We start from the raw sequence: 18,526 nt of genomic DNA on the forward strand, positions 1-18,526 counted from the left end.
TTTGTCAGGTGCAGTTGATGTTTCCGCTGTTGGCTTTTTAACATTTTCTGTCAAAATGGGCATTTCTTTCAAGGCAGACAGCTGCTGTCTTCACGAGCACCCTGTCCTCATTAGCAGTGTGTAGGTGATCTTGACCGTCTCCTGCTTCAATGCAGTGCTTACCAGGGCGAGGAGCTGATGCAGGGGGGAAGGCAGGCTCCCAAAAACCATCACTGCTGGCCCCGGTTGTCCTGCGGTTGCACTTTTTGCTGGTATCAGAAGATGGCAAGGCATTCTCTGTGAAGTCTAAAGAGAACTTGATTTCTTTAAGGTCTATGGAAACCACTAGAAAGTTGCATTTTCTGTATAAAGTTTGAATAATTAAATTCCCTTTGTTTACCTTTTAGCAAAAACAAATACAGGCAAACTAGAAAGTGTCAAACCTCATCCTTTCTCGAGAGGAGTTTTAATAGATTTTTGAATGCTGCTTGATGTATTTGGTATTTAGATTTTGAAATGTTGCATACATGATGTATTTATTTAACTAATTAAAAAAAATCCTAGATTGATTTTCCTTGACAAAGAGGGAACAGGATTTTTTTTTTTTTCTTGATCACTTCAATTCTAATCTTTCCATGAGGACAGTAAAAACTGATAATAAATTGACTTCAAGTTAAGGTACAGTTGTCTATATTGATAGTCCTGTCAGGGTAAACTGTGCCCCAATCCCCTAATCAGCTCAGTATATACAACTTTATTGCGTATCTATCCTAATATATATAGAACACGTTATATGCATGGCTGTATGGATACATATGTGTATGTACTATACAAATGTAGGTATGCTTGGTATTACAGTGTGTCTGTGTCTCATTGTATGGGATGGAACAGTAAGTTATGGTAATGTAGAAGGCCTTTTGAGATGCTGTGAATATTCTGTAGATTTTTCTTTAACTGAGATTCTGTTAAGATTATGGTAGGATTTTTCAGAAACGTCACGTATTTGGTATTTCTCATGCCTGACTTAGTTATATTAATTAACAGATTCCAACCTTATGTCGCTGTGCCACGTTACTAAGACTTAACACATATCTGTGGGATATTCATAAAAGATATACATGATGAGCATTCAGCTATCTTTCAGTTTTATTCCAAGGCTGGCCCAGTGCTTGTGGCACCAGTTAATAACTACAGTAAGTATTCCTGAAGAATTCCAATGGGCGTGTGAGAAATAATTAGATTTTACCAGGCCACAGCTGCTCTAGAGTACTGAAAGGTCTTTAATGTGCTGTTGCAAGCAGATTTTTGACTGCTTTCTTTTATGCAAACTCCATAAATATACTTCTTAAGAACACGGATAGCCTTTCGAATACTCTCCACAAAAAACCTGTTGGATGTGAAGAGATGTTCTTCGTCTTCTTGTTAAGGTATAGAAATTCAAGGCCTCTTGAATTCCAGGAGAATGGATGAACTCTGTTTATATTGATGGAGTTACTCATCTGTGGGGAATAAAAATGTATATAACACAGATGTATCAAGCCATAGGAATATAATGAGGTGTTTTAACTGAATTTCTAAGTTAAAATAGTCTTTTACCTGTATTTTGTTTATAAAATTAATTAACACTTGTGACACAGAGATTAAAGTTCTTGTCAGACCTATAGGGAAATTACCTTTCGCAGACGCTTCGAAACACAATCTTGTTAACACCTACCGGGCTGAGGGAGTTTAAGAGGTGGCAGATGGGAAACTCAGAGTACTTGCACTGCAGAGTACTTGCACTATATAATATGTTTTGAAGAGTTTTAATGGAAGTTTATAACACATGCTTGTAAAGTTCTCTTAGGTCGACATGATAATAATGATGCTTGTTTTTTTTCTTCTGAGCACCCTGCAGGTATGATAAGAATTGCAGTTCTGGGAACTTCCTCAAAGGTTGACCAGAATGACTCTTGCTATGAGTTCACAGGCATTTTGGATCTGCTTTGTCCTGCTATAAATCAGTTTCCAGTCATAAATGTTTCTGGGCAGGACATTTATGAAATGTGAAGAAACCAAACACATTGACCTGGAAGGGAAATTGAATCTGAGATCACTCATCCTCAGTGCAGGGGAGAGAGAGCTGTCTTCAAGCATTGAAACTGAACCGTTACTTCTTGGAGCTTCCCAAAGGCAGATTTCTTTTAGCTGAAGCTGAGAGTTTGATACTCAGTGAAATACCCTGAAATGAACACTAGTTGTTTTTAGCTTTAGGCTTTTATTGGGTTATATTGATTTTTCAAAGCAGGCTGTCCCAAATCCAAGCATGGCATTGGTTGATTTGTAGAGACATCTAAGAAAAGAAAACACTATGATATATGAACTTTTGTATGATGCATGTCTTATAAGGTTTTCTGATGTTGACCAAGTATGGTTTCTCAGCAAATACATATTGCAGTTTGTATTAGACTTTAATCTTTAAATGATCTGAACCATTTCAAAATTTCAATCCAATTCTGGATACATTCCTTCAAAAATAAACACCTGTCAAATTCAGCTTTGAGCATTGTGTATGTATGTAGAGTACCTTGTCAAAGTTGGTGCAGCAGCTCTGTATCAAATGCAACAAAAATGAGAATGTAATCATGCAAGACAGTCCACTAGCTAAAAAGGTAAGAAAAGTCTAGAACTAAATAGTTACTTAAATTAGGTGGGCTCAAGAGTGCTTTTTTTTCCCTGACAGAGGAATGTTGGAGAGGTAATAGTTGTAATTGTGATTATTCTTTTGTTGTGTCTGTTAGGGCCAGGAGATTAGACCACTGCACCTGTGTTTTCTGCTATTCCTCTCATTTCTCTCCATGCTGTCTCCGTGTTCTTTCCAACTCTCCTGAACAGCCCCAGGGAAAAGCCCTGTCCTCCCAGAAACACTCCTGATGCAACCACATCTCTATTTTTCCCTTAGGCAAATAAACAGTTTTGCTTATCAGATCACGTGCTATTGATAGCAAAATTGAGTAGCTTAATGCGGTACTTGAAATTGCAAAGCCTACGAATGAGGTATTTATTTTTTATTTATTTACAGAATATACAGAAATGGATAAAGAAAGCTGACTGGGTAAAGTCCATACCAAGAAAGTTTGCTCTTAATGCTTAAGGCTGATTGCTTTTTGTATTTAGAAGGCAATTTCCTCTATTTGTTAGTTGTCAAACCATGAAGCCACCACAACAAAGTTTTTAGGAGAAACAGAGCTAACTCCCTCACAGCTATGAAGAATATGGAGTTTTTGCTTGGAAACTTGACAAAGTAAGTGATAGACTTTCCGTACACTTGACGTGGCTTTGAAAGTGTGTTAAAGCAGGGAAAAATAGCGTTTCCCAAAAATAACTTTGAAAACTTAGGGACAGTTAGGAGCATCTAGTATGTGCAAGGAAGAATCCTGTAGGGGACAGAACTGCTGTTCTTCTCTGAGGGCGTTTCTTATATTTGCAGATTCAGGCTTCTATGGATGCAGCCTATACTGAGCCGAACAGAGCGATAAACGCATTTTTACACCAGCCTCTATATAACAGCTGTCAGTAGTAGAGAAGCACTTCTATTGGGGTCGATGTAGTTTGAGAGTTAGCATGACTAGGCCGCTTAAGCGAAACAGTTAGCATAGCTGGACAGGCCGCTGGAAAGGACAGCTAAGAATAAACATGATGTGGGTTAGCAAAAACAAGATGTGTTCAAGGACATGGAGGCGGTCTGTTGCTATTAGCGTTAGTGCATAGTTACCAATCATAAGGGAATGTGGGATGCGTGAACAGCGCGTGATTTATGTCTGTAGCCTATCCGAATAAGCGTGATCGCGTGTGCAGATATGAAAAATGTATATAACCACGCAAGCGGACCAATAAATCGGAATCGGCTGTGCATTGTATCAATGTGTGAGAGTCTTTGCTGTCCCTGCATGGATGCTGAAACTCAAAAAAATTAAAAGAAATTAAACCTCTGGAAATGGCAAAACCAAATTTCTGGTGCAGTTTTGGTCTTGGACTCTTTTTCTTGGAGCTTTAATTGCTGCTTATGTGACAACTGCCAAAAGGTAGCCTTCTACAATAGCAAGATATGCAAGACAGTTGTGATTTGTGGCTTGCTAAGAAGGGGCTTGGGGTAGAAGACTCCTTTCTGTCCATGTTCCTGTTCCTGTTGGCCTGTTGGTGTTCGTGAACTTTTTGCTGCTCCTACTGTTGACTGTTTAGATAGCAAGCAGGCATCTTTGGTGATAATTCATATTTCTGTTGGATTCTTTGGGTCTGGCAGGTGTATATCTATTTGAAGATTAAATCTGCTTTCTCCATTACTCGAGGAATTGGGCAGTTTTTGGGAGACTTTTTGGGTGAAAAATCTCGGTGCTGGAAATTAAATAACAACATACGAATAGTTACCGTAAGTGCACTTAGATTACAAGTTATCTTGAAATGTTAGTTACTTACATGTGAGGATTATTTGACTGAGTGTGATTTCACTTTACAAAATTAAGAACAGTTTCTGAGATTCTCTCAGATTAAAAAATACTTTCACGGAGGAGTTAGCATTCCCCTGGTTATGTTTTTTATAGTGAAATTTCGCCTCTTCTGAGGTAGAAGTTTAAACAATGCATGTAGTTAAAAGAACAGTTATATTTCCATATGCAGTTCTTCATCGCTATATGTACTGCAAGCTTGAAATTCATATTTTTTCTTGAAAGTTTATTTTCAGGCCACCAAAATGGTTCTTCTCCTGCTCCTTTCTCTGTGTTTTGTTGTACTTCCTGATAGCCCCAGAGTTTTTGCCACCTCTTTCTTCTCACCATTGCCTCTCTGTGCCAGGCTTTCTGCGTATGTGCTGCCTCTTGCCCACCTCCTCCCACAATGCCCAGTAGCTGTTCTTCTGCGCATCAAACCCACACGGGCATTTACATTCCATGTGCATTGATTTTCTGCCACGAGAAGCTGCTTCTGCTGAACTCTTTTCTCTCCCTCATTGTCACCCTTTGGCCCCTTTTTACATGTTAGAGAGTTTCCTATTCTTTTCTTCTCATATTGGTTCCAGAATAGGTGAGCAGTTTCACAAAGGTCTAATCTTGTAAAATTGCGGTGGCCAAGTACTGTGCAGATCTACAATGTATTATTTATCCAATCTGAACGTTTGACATTCTTTTAAACTTAAAGAAATTGCATGGATATAGTGCTGCTGAAGGCTTCAGGTGGTGATCTGTTATCTCTAAAAAAATGTACACCCCACGTTTTGCATGCAAATCAAGTCTAAGTATTAGCATGCTATTTTAGCCAAATGTACCACCCTAGTTGTTTGCGTTGTTTCTGTCTGGTCTGTGTTGACACCTAGCAGTAAGCTGGAGTCTATGCATTTGCTGATTTGCTTGTGTAATACCTGGTTTCGAAATTACCAAAGGCTATGTGCCAGTGTTGAATATATGAATAACTCAAAAGTGTTTATTCTCAGGAAGGACTAAGTTTATGTTGTCTGAGCAGACCTGTTTAGTCGTAAGTAGGGGTGATTATTCTGTCTTTGTGTGTTCAGCAAGAGAGGGTGTTTCAGAAATGGCTTTTGCAGGACAGCAGTTAATGCCATTGGTAGCAAGTTACAAGCTGATGTGGTAACTAAAAATGAGTTAACAGAAATTTTAAAATTTCCCTGGCCAAGAGGAGTGTAGTTACATTTGATGAGATTCTGACTCAGAATAAGGATATATATGCAGAAACTTCGTCTCAGTTGAGAAGGCAAGGCACTCTTGTACAAGAATCAATTCTACCAGCACCATCTGTGTGAATCAGTGTGGAAACTGGCTTGTCTTCAGTATCTGCTGGCTGAATGTACTGTGGAAAGCTCCTTGAAGCCAAGTAGAAAAAAAAGTGGTTGTAAGGCATATATATATTCCTTCACATTTTCTTTTCATAGTTATACATTATTAGTCCTGATTTTACATCTTACCAGTGAAATTTTCTCTAGACTTTACCTTGAATGTAAAGGAGATCTCATGTACGAAGCATTGGCATGCTGAGCGGGAGGCATACTGTTTCCTCCGAGTCTCAGAAGCATATTCATGCTGGAGGGTTTTCCAGGTATTCCTAGAATAATCCCTCTTCAGTTTTCACCCATGTCCCAGTTGCAATACCTGGAGAGAATGACTAGGAACACTGATCAGTGGAGAGCAGCTGTCCCCTGCCAGCTGTCTGCCCAGAGCTTGCTGGTAATCAGGGAAGTGAGGAGAAGGCCTGAGACCTGGGAATTGCTTTGTACAGGTGATGAGCACGCATTATTTAGTTGGTATGCCTTGCTGCTACTGGGGATAAAGTTCCTTGGAGTGATGAGAGAATGAAGTTTCATGTGAAATGGAATCTGAAAGTCATTTCAAGCTTAGTATCTGGTTCAGTGTTCTACTTTTTTTTTTCTTCCTTAATCCATCTTTAATCTCCTTCCTCAAAGTTTTTGTTCTTTGGCCTTTTGTGAACACGCACTAATTGCTGCTGACAATCCCAAGGCCTTGGGGGAAATGTTGGGAACCCTGAAGACAAACAACTTGTAGAAATCCATCAGACACCTTCAGCTCTGTGACTCAGGTAAACAAAGGCATTTTGGCTGAGCTCAGGTACGATGTGGCTGTGTGTGATATGTGGCATGCCAGACAGATGTCTTGTCTGAGATGGTGACAGCAGTGGCTTTGTTACTGAAGAACAGAGGCTTTCTGGCTCTGGATGGTTCAGAGAAGTAGGGCATTGGAGAAGGCACGATGGATATTTTGAGGTGCAGCAGCTGTGCATTTGCTGAATGCTTTTAGCAACGTATTGTATTTTATTTGAGTTCCTTGTTTTTCCTCTCACTCTAAAAGTAAGAGAAACAAATGCATCCTACCTTTCACATGCATAATAGAGCATTTTTGTGTCTCCCCTAGGAGTGGTCTACATTATAGTAGCTTTGTATCAATTTCATTGATGGGGAAAAAGATTTTCAAAAGTGCTTAGCAGTCGCTCTCCCACCTGCTCCTCCACCCCAAACCCCACAACTCTCCACTGAAAGATTGTGGCATCAATGCCAGAGGCTTCATCTTCATTCCCTTTGGAGAGGAGTTGGAGAGCAGGTAAAAGACAGGCCTAGGTCTGCCAACCCAGCAGCTAAAGTGAAAAGCCTGTGGTACAGTCCTTACAGTATGAGTGATGCCATGGAAGAGAGACATCAGTGATATATGCTCTTAGGTGGTTTGGCTTTTCATTTCTTTGCTTGGTGGTCTAGATGGGTTATAAAACCAGAACGTAAATCAATTTCCAATTTTCAAGTATTATGACAAAACTTGTAGGTGCAAAACTCACTTTTGCACGTTGCTATGAAAGCAAAAACTACTTGGTGACAGGGCTAGTTGGATCTGTAATCTGAATGAAATATAGTATGTCTGTCATCCTAATTAAAGCATTAATTTATCTATTTCTAGTTAAGCAGGCTTTCAGATACAGTAATGTGTGTAAGAAATATTTAATTTCCACTTACTGATGAAAAAAATATCTTCATTTGAATGAGAGAAACAGACCAAGTCCCCTAATTAAAACTGGAGTAGTTCTTGACCTTAACAATGGTGCTTTAAAACCATGCATTTCTAAAACCACAAGTGGTGCCTGAACTAGCATGTTATTGATAGTTGTTTTTCACCTGATACATATCTCAGTATGTCTTTCGATAGATTAAAAACCATGCAAGATGCTTGTTAGAATAGTGACATATTTTTATACATAAAACTTCAAACATTTCACAAATAGAATTACTATATGTCCTGGTTTTGGTTAAAACAGAACTGATTCACTGAAAGGTGAATCTTTCTGTTTTAACCAAAACCAGAACACTGTAGTATCCCCTGAGATACAAAGTATGATTTTTGGAAGTAATGCAAACCATTAACTTCTGTAATTTTAAAGCACGAAAACTGGAAGTTTGCCTTGCAAATGCTAGAAGATGAAACACCCAAACTCCAAGAGAAGCTCGGGAAGAGCTGTTAACTGCTGCACTGGGAAATTACCTTTGTATTTAAATCTGAACACATCTAAAAATAACCCCAATGAGAAATGATAACTATTTGTTGTTAGCTTGCCTAACATTTGTCTTTATTTCTAGTTTATGTTAGTTTACGTTATTGTTCGTGGATATAACAAAGCCTATTTAATTTCTTCTTGATTTTTCCCAGGGGATGTAGAGAGTCTCTGACTGCAACTGTAAATTCTTTAGCGAACAAGTCATGATTGCTATGGATTGTTCAACCACAGTCATTTCAGGCCTGTGCCAGGTCAGCGCTGTACTCTGTGCACACAGTGGAGCCTAAAAGCGTATAACAGAAGGGATTCAGGTTATTGAGTTCAGTTCCCTGATACTCCAGGCAAGAGCATCTAAAAATGGATTTTAACAATACAGTTGGTCTGTTATAACGGCTGGTTGCTACCACAGAGGGCAGCCCTGTCTCCTCCTTTGCATCAGTGCTTGTGTTTGGCCAACCTTTAATTAGTTCAGCTGCCAGAAAATCACACTGTCCCCCAAGATAAAATATGTTCTGCCGGTGCTGCTTTTCCATCCAGCTTAAGATGGAGCCAGACAAGTGCTGGTGCTTGGCGCCAAAAAGGGAGCGGGACCATCCTCTTTCACTGCAGCTTGGTGGTTAGGTCAGGCATGCTGCACTGTGGAGCTGAAGTTGGCTTTTGTGGTCAGCTCTTGGTTTGTTTTTTTTTTTGGTTCTGCAGGTATGCTTTTCTGAAAGATAAAAAGTCAAATTTCAAGCCTTGATAGGGGCTGTATCCGCAGATTTAGTGGAAACTCTCTTTGGATGTGTGTGCGTGGAATGGTTTCAAGAAGAATACATCAGCTGGAAAAGCAGATGATCCAGCTCTGAATGACAGCCAGTGGCAGTGCACGTCACAAATTGCTGCTGGCTCAGTTTCGCTTATTTGTTTATTTACTTCACCATTCTGTGCTGCCTGCACAACAACTGCAAAGCACTGCTGCCTGCTAGTTAGCTGTGGTCTTCCACGCACCATCACCGTTCAACACTGACTTTAATGCTGCAGCTGTTGAACTTCTGCCTTACAACTCTCGTATAAACTTGTTCTTAGTAAACATGCAATTTTGGCATATGCAGCTATCAACTTTCTTATGGTTTATGTCGCCTGTCATACTACTACAAAAACAGTTCTCTTTTTAGCTATTTAATTTCTGGAACTAAAAAATACTCAGTTCTTTCTGTAACCTGTAGTGCTACATCTACTGTATGTTAAAAAGTGATAGATACCATAAGATGCTGCGGCTGTTACTGTGGAATTACTTTGTTGTTTTCCTGATGGTCTTAAGGATTTTAATGTGTTGGCAAAATGCCTCATTGAAGGGATTGTGATATTGGCATGGAAACTGGCACTTCTGTCAAATTGTGTGGCAGCTGTTCACTTTGTCATGACTAGCAAGCCTTTGCTGTCTTGCAGTGTGATGCTTATGTTACATAAGATTTTGAGTAGAAACAGTCTCATGTAACTATTGATGAAACATGCAGCATTTATTCTGGTAATCACCTGAGCAGTGGAGTTGCTGCTTGATAGCTACCAAAGACAGCACCGTTCATTAAACCTATATAGCCAGCTATGAAATCCACCCACCTTCACATCCAAAGAGAATTGGTTTAGGTTCTTTTCCCTCTACACACAAACACACGTTATTAACATTGACCATTAGTTGCTTTTGGAGTGACTGCTGGAAAAACATCACTGTAACATCAGGAATAGTGTGGACAGCAGGAGTAGGGAGGTGATCGTGCCCCTGTACTTGGCACTGGTGAGGCCACACCTCGAGTACTGTGTTCAGTTTTGGGCCCCTCACTACAAGAAGGACGCTGAGGTGCTGGAGGGTGCCCAGAGACGGGTAGCGAGGCTGGTGAGGGGTCTGGAGAACAAGTCTTTTGAGGAGCAGCTGAGGGAGCTGGAGCTGTTTAGTCTGGAGAAGAGGAGGCTGAGGGGGGACCTTATTGCTCTCTACAACTACCTGAAAGGAGGTTGTAGTGAGGCAGGTGTTGGTCTCTTCTCCCAGGTAACTAGCAATAGGACGAGAGGCAATGGCCTGAAGTTGCATCAGGGGAGGTTTAGGTTGGATATTAGGAAAAATTTCTTTCCTGAAAGAGTCGTCAGGCATTGCAACAGGCTGCCCAGGGAGGTGGTGGAGTCACCATCCCTGGAGGGATGGTGTAGACATGGAAAAAAAACCAGCGCGTAGACATGGCACTTCGGGACATGGTGTAGTAGGCATGGTGTTGTTGGGTTGACGGTTGGGCTTGATGATCTTAGAGGTCTTTTCCAACCTATGATTCTATGAATGGTATGGAGAAACACAAGGAACTGGCAGTTTGTCCTTTGCTATGAGAGACCAATTTGTAGAAGACTGTATACCAGAGAAGTGTATTCATATATGATGGGCCAGAGAGCAAGGAGGATATGTGATGTTTTTGCATCCTCATTTCCGCTAGCGACCGTGTTGCTGTATTGTGTTTGCGGTGAAAAGCAGAGGTAGATGAGAACTAAGTCAGCCGTGTCAGCCAAACCATAAGTCATTTACAAGAATAATGATGAGGTGTTGATGTAACCTGTTGCTGGCCGGTGAAGGATTGCGCCTTTCCTCTTTGAAGATACACAAGTTTAATAGTTTTTACCTGAAAACTCTCTGTTGGATATCCTTATAATACTGTAAAGAGGTTTACATATATTTTTTTTATTTCATCTTGTGACAGGAATATGTTGCCTGGGTTATAGGCATCTTTTAATATCGCAAATTAAGGTTCCTTTAAAGTTTTTGGGTTTGCAGACTGAGTTAAGCCTTTTTGAGATTGTTTCAAAAGTGGGTGTTGTAAATATTGCAGACATTACTGTGTTGTTTAGAAAATCTGGCTTTTTCTGGGTTAAGAGGGAGAACACTGCAGACAAAAAGGACTTTCAAAACCTGTGCTGTCAATTTGTGTGTCACATTGCCTGCCAGCTCATTTACCTCTTTCTGGATGGCTTAGGCACGCACATAGTTAGTGGTGTGTTTTGGGTCTGTTATTTGAAATGGAGTTAATAGAATATGCTTTTTTAAATTTTAAAATAATTACTTTGTAATAATATATTGCAGTGGTCTGCAGCACAGAAAACAAATTGGTTAGGAGTACAGGAGTAAATAATCTGCTAGAATAAGAAAAAAAAAACATTTAGAAGAATAAAGGAGATATGACTTCTAGAACTTTTTTTATAATTGAGTGTGACTGCTTTCCTCCCTGTCTGTGGTCTGCACACATGTGCACATACATATTTTCCTTACATTCCGAATGTTTCTGATCAGAGCAGCTAGTTTCAGGCAAAAATGCTGTTAGGAAAATACCAACCCTGGAAATGGCAGCTATTGAAAGATTAGAAGTGACTGAAAACAAAATCTTGTAAAAGAATTTCTAATGTAATTGTAACATAATTTTCTGCTACTCTTGCTCTGCTGTGGCATGATTAAGTACTGAATTTGAATCAGCTTTTAAAAGAAAATGCTTAGTTTCATTCCACAGCACAATTGGCAACTAAATAAGAATTCAGACTGGATTTTTTTTTTCCTCAGCCCTCTTTTCACAGAGAAAGAAAAATGTACATAGAGTCTTTTGTATTTTGCAGAGAGGAAGTGTAGCACAATAGGCCGTTGGAGGAAAGCAATTCCGATAATCAGTTTTCTGTACTACTTATTACAACTGGTCAAGACTGGGTTTTAATTAAATTTTAGGGGTAAAGGACAATAGCATGTGCTAAGGGTAGCGAGTCAGCTTAAACTTAGAATTTCCTGGCTTTTATCCATTTCTGTGCCAACTCAGTAGTACTTAAATGTATGACTTCAGATGGGATTCACTTGTATAGAAAGTAATAACTGTTGAGGTTTTAGGGTTTTTTTCAAAGAATCTCTTTTGACTTTCAGAGTAGTTATTTGCTCATGGGTGGGTAATAGGAGTGTGGCGCCTGGTAATGGCCCCCTTCCGTGCCAAGCTTCAGCACTGTGTGTTTGCACAACATATTCACAAGTTTGTTAGTTTGTCATTATTTTTACAATAAATTTAAAATACAGTGATTCCAAAAGGTTAGTTTATTAAGAGCCAGTGGTTTTTGGCTCTTAAATGTTTTGTGTCAGGTTCAGAGAGAATGAAAGTAACTTGGTGTGCGATTATGACATTTAGCGTGACCTTCTGTATAATGGAGCCCAAATAACCTCTCAACATTATTTTTTGGTATCCGAGCTGTCACAGGCACAACTTCAAAAAGCATCTTATCTTCCAAGGTGAAGGGAAGAATCTACTGCATATCTTAAATATTAACTGTTGTATGATTGCCTTCCAAACTGCCCTCGCTATTCAAATCTGTTCTCTCTAGTTTGTGATTTGTCTGGCTTCAGTGGCTTTAGACATTCTCCGCAAGATGAGTAATCTACTTGATAAGAGTTCTTACGCATTCTGGATTTTAATAGCTGCGGATAAATCACTCTTAACTTGCTGTTAGATATGTATATTGATTACATTCCTCCACTTGCCCCCATTGAAGCAAATTTTCTAGGTTTTTAATTCCTTCTTGCAGAGCTTCTCTAGTGCTTTTCTAGAGCCATTAACATTTTTTTCCCCCGCTGGATACAGCTGCAACAATGATAGCTTCAGATAGGGCTCTACCAACAGACCATTTGAATTCTTTACTGATAGCATGCTCACTTTTGCATAAATTTTGCCATGCTTTCATGTCAGGCTGGCAGTCCACAGACCTTTTTAAACCAGTTTTGTAGAATTCTCTTTCTCAGATGCAGCTAGAGCGTTAAAAAATGAAAAGCAAAAAGGGCTGTCTTACAGGGTGCATGGAATTTTCTTTTGTATTCTTTAGTAGTCACAAGAATATCCTAGAAGCTTGAACTTATACTCCTGCATGTTTATTAATGAACAAGCACCACTGTTTCAGCATCCTTCATGGGGCATGGTAATTGAATAAAATATACTGATTTTGGAGAGCCCCAAAACGCTATATAGATATATATTTAATTTGCCCACTGTGAAAGAGGACACTGCTTCACAGACTTTCCCTTTACACTTTGTGCTGTAATACGCTCAGCTAAACTGGCATGTTATGCACGTGCTGTACTGTACATATGCATTACAGTAGTTTTTCAGCAATGATGTGAGAAATTTGAAAAAAACCCAACAGCATGATAAATCAATAGACAACTCAGATCTTTTGTATCTGACTGCTTTTTAGCTGGTATTATAGGTTACATTTGTGGTCCTACACAGTATGGGCTGGGATATCCAAAATTTGAAAAGCTTTTAGGCTTAAAAAAAAAGGAATGTAAATTACTCAATTTTAATCTAGAGTTAATTTCATTGACTAAATTGTAAACCACTTGCAAATGGAGGCGCCTGTGAATTTAGCTGACACATCCTTAAAATGAACACTGCTAGCTTCACAGTACACAATTGTATAAACAACGTTAATAAGCCTAATTATTAAGACTGTAAATATTTAGATTGATATTTGTCATAGCATTTTGTTAGGGCAAGTTCCTATACTGTATTTATGCTAAGTCTAAGGCAAACACTGCTTTTACACAGATGTTCAGAATTGGTATATTCAGGCTGCTTATTCCTACTTTCATGAATCACTTGAAAAGGGAGGATGGAAAACACTGATAATTTTATCAAATGCAATCCTGGAAACACATAAATAAACACTTTTCACTCGCCCCCAAAAGCTTGAATTAACAATAAAACAGATGTGAGAATACGAAATTGATAGCTGGTACCCATTTTTTCCTGTGTTTGTTCTAGTATTTTTTTTTTTATTCGAATAGCTGAAAAATTATTTCAGCTAGTCTTGCTTATCATATAACAATGAAGCTTTACGGCAATTGACCTGCTGACCTTAATTCCCAGGAAACTGTCACATTTCTTCTTTGTTCCTTTGTTCAGACTAACAATGTAACCCAAAATACTACGAAGCTTTAAAGTTTCTCAGCGTTGTAAGGTCAAGCTTTGGTCACCATAGTTACAGTTCAGCTCCGTGGGCCAGAGGGCAAATAGATTAATGATGTCAGACACATCTTTAAATGGTTCTTACACCGCTTTGCCATGCGGTAAGCAGCTGAGTATATTTGATATGACAAAGGCCTTCTAAAGTCTTGCTAATAGGAGGATCTTTGGAGGCATCTGATAAAAAGGTCCTTTCCGCTGCGTGCTGGCGTTCAATATTGAGCAGCCGTGGGCATCGGTGTCAGGCTGTTTCAGTTCGCACTGTAAAGAAGAGTATTGCAAAGAGTGGATAAAAAGCCGCTGCTGTCCTGCGCCTTTCTTTCTGGGCATCCATTTCCTTTGTCCAGGATTCAGTCCAGTGGTTAAAAGCCTCAGAGAGGATGTAAAATAGTAAACTGGAAGAATATATTAGCATTCTTGATGAAAAACGTGCTTTCTTCTTCGCAGCGGTGAAGTGACATGCAAGCCAAGAGTAATGTGGTTTATGTGCCTGCTTTCTGTTATTTATTAATAAAAGCCCTTCTTCATACATGTAATAGTTGCACATACATACATTAAAACATATCTAGGTTCTTCTAGATAATGAGACTTTTTAAATTAAAAAAAGAAATCTGGCTCGCTTGATGAATTATGTGGGTTCCTTGTGGAATGGGCATTGGTGGTTTGGTCTAACATAGCAAATTTGTGTCAGAATTCAACAAGACTAAGCAGCCATATGATCATTTTAATTTACAAGCAAGAATCTTTTTCCTTCTAGTATCTTGTTACTCGCACACCTGCATTATTGCGCTTTTTTTCAGAGAATGACGCATGTTGCCCAAAAATGAGGAGCTATGAATGACTTTATGTCATCACTATGTTAGTTTAAAAAGAAAAATCACAAACAAAACAAACCCTAAACCAAGCAATGTACTGTCATGTGCACTGTATCTGAGTATCTTCAGCAAACCCCTGATATTGAAACACCGTCTGTGTGAACCATAAATTTATTCTTGAGATGGAAATCCAACTAATGACATGTTTAAGTAACCAAAATGAATTAAATGAATCTAAAAAGTTTATCGTGAAGTACGTAAGCAAAAACAGTATTTTTCGTTACATATATATTCTGCCCTTCATCAAAATGCATTATCAATTAGTCATCGGGATGGCTGACAGCAGGAAATTACGGACCGTTCATACAAAACTAATTTAGCTGAAGAGTGGGGTCAAAGCCTCTCCTCAGCTGAGTGTGCTGATGCTGGTGGATGGAAAAGTAGTGTTGGTCCTGGGAGGGCCTCAGTTACATGGTGCTGTTTCACAACCTTTTCTTGTGATTGGCGGAACCATGTAGTATTTCCTTTTCAAGACACTGGAATTAATTGTAGCAGAAGAATTTGGAAATGTGATGATCAGCAAAGTAAATGCTAATCTGTCAGGGAGGGCTTATTGTATTGTGCCATATTAGGGTAATAACTAACATATATTTATGTTCTTTAAAAGAAGAGTTATTAGTACATTACTTCTGCCTCTGAAAGTTGAGTTGTTAGTTTTTTGGATAGTTTTTCTAAACTCTTTTTATCTTAAGATTTGCTTTTTAACAGATTCTGTTCCTTTTAATCAGAAGTTCCGTGAAAAGTTCCGTGCAAAGTTGTCTTTATGCTGATACTAATGAAGAATAGACCACTGCAATTGGGTTTAAACACTTTTTTTGTTGCTCTGAGGGGAAAGAAGGGACTCTTTATTTTCTGATGTTACCTTTCCATCCCTGTAGGGTATATTGCAGCCTCTTTCTTTATAGTGCTCTCAGTGACTTGGCCCAATGCAGTTTCCTTTCCTGCTGCAGAACACCAACTGCTGCAGAACACCAATGTAGTACTTGACAGGTATGTGCTGTCCCCAGTTTCTTGTGTTCACAGTGCCCTTCTCCCCCAGCCCAAATTGTTTCACCAATATTCTCACATCCTCCCCTGTGAAAGCATTCTGGTTTAATACCTATTTTTTCAGCCCTCTATGGAAGTACGCTTCAATTTCTTCAACTCTTCTGTTGTATAAATTCTTGGAATCTTACTAGTGTTTTGGAGACTTTCACGTCAGCTGAGTTGAAGAAGTTGACTGATATTTTTAAAGAGTATTTCTCTTAAAGAGTAATTTGGTTTGTCTCGGTCTTGGGAAAACTGAGGAGTGTCATGTATCTGACATACCTGGATGTACTAAACACTGTGGCTTAGCCCGTGGCATACAACCTAAGAACCTCTTAGTTAGAGAGGATATCTAAATGCAGTAGACTAGGGACAGCACTGCCAACACAGAAGAACAATTTGCATCAATAGTAAATTGTTGATGGAGCACCATATTCTAAATGAGTGAGGTACTACTGCTGGTTCTTGTACCGGTGCCATCCTGGGACAGGGAGAATTGTTTTCAGTGTTGACCTTTTAATGCAAAGATAGTCTCTGGCAAGATGAGGAAAAAGCAGCTGCTGCAAGCTCTTCCACTTGATTCCCTACAGCTATGTGCACCTTTCAATGCTTTATCGATAGAACGCCTCAACTAAGGTGTTTCTTACTGTGGCAAATCCTGAGCTCACGGCACTTGTGTCTGCTGGGAGGTGTCAAATACTGTTGCTGGAGTTTGATTTGACTGTGATCATTTAATGATCAGTGATGACACTGTTCTTTGTGATCATTATTTTGAACCAATTTTGTGTGTTTGACAGAATCACATAATTAGGAAAGGGAAAAAACCTAACCCAAACTTCAAGCACTAGCTAGCTACCGTAACGTGCTTTTGATGTGTGAAGATGTAAGTGTTACATCCTTTTGTATACGGATTGTTTTAGGCTTTGAAGGTGTAACCTAAAATCCCTTCATTTCTAGAGCCTTATTGTATGTGCTACACTAGATAGCATATTAGTATCATTAGGATCTACGTCTGTAATTGTATTATTATTCCGTAACACTGGAAAAGAAAAAGGTAATAGTTTCCGTGTCCCAGTGATGAAGTGTGTTAAAGGGGTTTGCATCTCTTTAATTGATGAATAGTGATTCTCGGCTGGAGGCAGACTACTGGGATATAATAAAAGAACTGTAAATCTGATAAAACAAATACTGTAAGAGGAAAAAATATATTAGCGATCTCTGGCTATAATTTTGTGCACCATATCCTTCCGAGATAACCACTAAAATCAAGGAAATTTGCTAACGTAGTAGTGAGTTTGCTAGATTTTCATTCACATGTTTTGACACATGCTGTAGCATCATGTTCGGATGGATTTTTTTGTCTTCATTAAACACCTGTATCCTTCACTGGCTTCAGCCATTGCATGGGAAATGGCAGTGAGCACTTTTGCAAAACCTCCACGAGAAGCAAATCCCTTTGTGCTGCTCAAGAGATCCCTCAAAATGACTGACGGCAGAGTGTGCTTTCCCTTATTGGCTTTCCCCTGCTTTGAACAAAATCATGGTCTTTTCTTTTGCAGCTGCTTTTATTATAGCTCTACGAAGCCCCTGTTCTTCTCATGCTCTCTAATGTTGCCCTGTCAGTAGTCCCTGTGTCTGAGCTTTCATTTACAGTGAAACTCGAGGCACTGTTACCGGCGCATGTCTTCCCCTGTCTGAGAATAATTCTTCTTCCTTACGGTCTCCAGGACAGCCTGTGCTAGTCACTTCAAAGGTCTGGTTTCTTTCAGGGAAATAGTTGATAGGGATGGAAATTTCCACAGTCCTTTCCCGATGTTAATAGGGGAGCTCTGATTTATGTGAGATATCATTCTTCTAGTTTTATGTTTTAGAATTTGTGAAGTCATTTGTGTCCAGGATATTATTAGATTAGGTATCCATTTTCTTAATAAAAAACCTGGATAAGAGGAGGCTCAACATGAAGATTCAGAAAGGGAACTGTTAAAAAAATACAGAATATTATAATTATTTTTTCAGGGTATTTGGTTTTATACTAATCTTACTGTGCAAAATGGAACTGTTCAAGCACAACTTACAGTGAATTTTAGTTTACTTCTGAAGAACAATTTCAGTGTGTTGTAATTGAGTGACTTCTGATATCTTAATGTTATCAACTGCTGTGATTTTTCTTTTTCCTTGTTAAACTAAGCTCTTTGTTGGTGGTTGCAATGAAGCTGATTATCCCTACTTCTTATGTAACAAACCACTGGTGTCCACATCACTGCATAAAAAGAAATCTGTTGAACTGAAGTTTTCATTATTTATGTGTTTCAAAACATATATTTGGGAAACTCAAAATGAAGACTCTTCTTTCTAATGTGAAGCACGTTGTGATTGCCCTGGACTTTGAAAGTGGCACAAAACTAGATTTTTCACAGTGATGTCCTGAAAAGCAAGGCTTGTGCCATTGCCTGCGAGATGTGGGTACATGGATGATCGTGTACAGTAGCTTTTAAGCTGTTTACCAATTAAAGGCAAATGTGATAAGGGAAACTCGTAGTATCCAAATACTCTGACATGCTGCTTTTTCAATATGAAGTTTAAAACCTTGAGTGTTCTGCC

At 39.1% G+C, this 18,526-nt stretch overlaps 1 protein-coding gene across 7 annotated transcripts in view; it reads left to right on the forward strand.

Moving 5' to 3' along the window:
- MACROD2 (mono-ADP ribosylhydrolase 2) overlaps window positions 1-18,526 on the forward strand; it is a 975,983-nt gene that overhangs the window by 117,258 nt on the left and 840,199 nt on the right. The gene's annotated exons all lie outside the window — the stretch shown is intronic.

Source organism: Opisthocomus hoazin, chromosome 2 (genome assembly GCF_030867145.1).
Source record: "Opisthocomus hoazin isolate bOpiHoa1 chromosome 2, bOpiHoa1.hap1, whole genome shotgun sequence".
Taxonomy (NCBI): Eukaryota; Metazoa; Chordata; class Aves; order Opisthocomiformes; family Opisthocomidae; genus Opisthocomus; species Opisthocomus hoazin.